Genomic DNA, 3,382 nt, shown 5'->3' with positions numbered 1-3,382 from the left:
TGGATACAGAAAATGTTCGACTGCTACCCTGGCCAGCGTAATTTCCAGATCTCTTATCAATTGAAAACGTCTGGTCAATGGTGGCCGAGCAGCTGGCTCGTCACAATACGCCAGTGACTACTCTTGATGAACTGTGGTATCGTGTTGAAGCTGCATGGGCAGCTGTACCTGTTCACGCCATCCAAGCTCTGTTTGACTCAATGCCCATGCGTATATAGGCCGTTATTACGGCCAGAGGTGGTTGTTCTGGGTACTGATTTCTCAGGATCTATGCGCCCAAATTGCGTGAAAATGTAATCACATCTCAGTTCTAGTATAATATATTTGTCCACTGAATACCCGTTTATCATCTGCATTTCTTCTTGGTGTAGCAATTTTATTGGCCAGTAGTGTACAATAGCTTGCTTACTCACGATCACTAGTCGTAAAAAAATCAACTGATATGCGAGCGAAGCTGTGGGTAGCTGATAGTTAGAAATAATAGAAAGACAAATCCTCAGGAAAATCCTACGTCATCAAGGAAAATGGTAAATTTATGAGACGACACAAACATGAACTCTACATACGCGTAGAAAAAATACCAGATGCCATTCGTAGACGGGGCGTTGTTTATTATGGGAACATACAAGATTGAGCAGTTGGATCTTGTGATACTTTCTCAGCAGTAAAACGAAGGAGAGGTGGTAGAAAAGACATGTAGGAAGATATGAAAACCGTGTTCCGCTATAGAAGAACTCTAGGAACATCTTGGTTTCCAAGAAAAGCCACAACTAGAAACTGGCAAAATATGGACTGACAGGAGGAAGGAGCCGCACAGAGAACGAATGTGGGAATACAGGGCTGAAGTTAAATCACGGGCTTAAGGAAAAGAAACTGATCCAGACATGGTCAGTAGGAAAAGGAGAAGAAGAAGAAATCGGCCAACTAGAGCTGTGGAAGCTTTATTTCTGGAATACTGTCAGGTACCTCCTCACAATGCGTTTCCCTTAGAGAATGTAGGAGGTGAAGACCGTGTGCCAGGGATTCACAGCACCGCTCAGACCTGCAGGCTTGTTGCTGTGCGTGGAGCGCAGCGGACTGGCAGAGTCTCGATGCAGGCAGCGCTGGTCTGGGTATGTTTGTGTGGTGCGCGGGCACCACGCCAGCCGCCCATCACGACCGTCACCGCCACGGGAAAAACACGCCTGTCAAAGAGCTCCGGATTTTGTTTTTATGTCTGCCGCCGCCGCCGTCGCCAATTCTGATGACTGATATCGCCGGAGATGGGCGCGCGTTACGATTATCGCTCGCTCAGCGCGCTGGGCCGCTATTCACGGACGGCTGACGCGGCAGCGCTACGTCACGGCTGTACTGTGACTGACAATTGGACGGCTGCGCGTTCTGTGGGCGGCAATTGACCCGTGAATGATTATTCCTGCCCTGCACCCAGAAAAAAAAGTTGGTGACAAAACGCCAATATTTGTAAACCCCTACTAAACAGCAAGAACACAGACGCACCTGGACAAAAAATGTTCACACCATTAAGGCACACTTTGTCTTGACATTGTACAAGTTTTATAAGTAGACGACAGTTTTTTTTTTTTTTTCCTCAAGTGTATTTCGTCACGAATGGCCATGAATTACGAACAGATGTCTCGGAACATTATACTAAAGCGAAAGTAGTAGTAATGAACGGGATCGGAAGCAATATTTGCAACTTAGTTTTGCAGTATGTAACTGGAATCAGCCGAAACAAATCCTGCTTATCAAATGGTTCAAATGGCTCTGAGCCCTATGAGACTTAACATCTGGGGTCATCAGTCCCCTACAACTTAGAACTAAAACTTCCTGGCAGATGAAAACTGTGTGCCGTCCGAGACTCAAACTTTCGCGAGCAAGTGCTTTACCAACTGAGCTACCCAAGCACGACTCGCTCCCCGTCCTCACAGCTTTACTTCTGCCAGTATCTCGTCTCCTACCTTCCAAACTTAACAGAAGCTCCCCTGCGAACCCTGCAGAACTAGCACTCCTGAAAGAATGGATATAGTGGAGACATGGCTTAGCCACAGCCTGGGGGATGTTTCCAGAATGAGATTTTCACTCTGCAGCGAGTGTGCGCTGATATGAAACTTCCTGGCAGATTAAAACTGTATGCTGGACCGAGACTCGAACTCGGGACCTTTGCCTTTCGCGGGCAAGTGCTCTACCAACTGAGCTACCCAAGCACGACGTCCGCAGCTCGTGGTCGTGCGGTAGCGTTCTCGCTTCCCGCGCCCGGGTTCCCGAGTTCGATTCCCGGCGGGGTCAGTGATTTACCCTGCCTCGTGATGACTGGGTGCTGTGTGATGTCCTTAGGTTAGTTAGGTTTAAGTCGTTCTAAGTTCTAGGGAACTGATGACCATTGATGTTAAGTCCCATAGTGCTCAGAGCCATTTTGAACCCAAGCACGACTCACGCCCCGTCCTCCCAGCTTTATTTCTGCCAGTATCTCGTCTCCTATCTTCCAAAGTTTCATATCAGCGCACACTCAGCTGCAGAATGAAAATCTCATTCTGTAAACATCCCCCAGGCTGTGGCTAAGCCATGTCTCCACTATATCCTCTCTTTCAGGAGTGCTAGTTCTGCAGGGTTCGCAGGAGAGCTTCTGTTAAGTTTGGAAGGTAGGAGACGAAACACTGGCAGAAGTAAAGCTGTGAGGACTGGGCGTGAGTCGTGCTTGGGTAGCTCAGTTAGTAGAGCACTTGCCCGCAAAAGGCATAGGTCCCGAGTTCGAGTCTCGGTCCGGCACAGTTTTAATCTGCCAGGAAGTTTCATATCAGCGCACACTCCGCTGCAGAGTGAAAATCTCATTCTGAAAACTTAGAACTACTTGAACCTAACTAACCTAAAGACAGCTCACACATCCATGCCCGAGGCAGGGATCGAAGCTGCGAGCGTAGCGGTGAAGTGCAATGTTGTTAGTACATGGATGAGACACAAACAGACAGGAACTGTCGATGGCATGCCTTGCTCAGGCCACCCTACGGATTATGACTCGGAGGAACTCTGACAGCAACGCCACCATGTTGAATAATGCTATTTGTGCAGCCGCAGGACGTCCAATTACCACTCAAACTGTGCGCAATGCGCAACAGCCTACATGGTGCACAGCTTCACTCCCGACCTCCAAGGCGAGGTCCATCTTTGCAACCACGACACCATGCAGCGTGGAACAGATGGGCCCAACAACATGCCGAATGGACCACTCTGGACCGGCATCACGTTTTCTTCACCGATGAGTGTCGCATATGCCTTCAACGAGACAATCGTCGGAGACGTGTGTTTGTGGTGACCCGGTCGGGCTGAACGCCTTAGACACACTGTCCACCGAGTGCAGCAAGGTGGAGGTTCCCTGTTGTTTTGG

The 3,382-nt window shown here is 48.9% G+C and overlaps 1 non-coding gene across 1 annotated transcript; it reads right to left on the bottom strand.

Annotated features, from left to right (window-relative positions):
* Positions 1-2,130: 2,130 nt before the first annotated feature.
* Positions 2,131-2,205, bottom strand: Trnas-cga. The gene has a single exon. It is a non-coding gene; the product is annotated as a tRNA-Ser (tRNA).
* Positions 2,206-3,382: the final 1,177 nt, after the last annotated feature.

Source organism: Schistocerca piceifrons, chromosome 1, assembly GCF_021461385.2.
Source record: "Schistocerca piceifrons isolate TAMUIC-IGC-003096 chromosome 1, iqSchPice1.1, whole genome shotgun sequence".
NCBI lineage: Eukaryota > Metazoa > Arthropoda > Insecta > Orthoptera > Acrididae > Schistocerca > Schistocerca piceifrons.
This window is presented reverse-complemented; position numbering and strand designations above follow the sequence as displayed.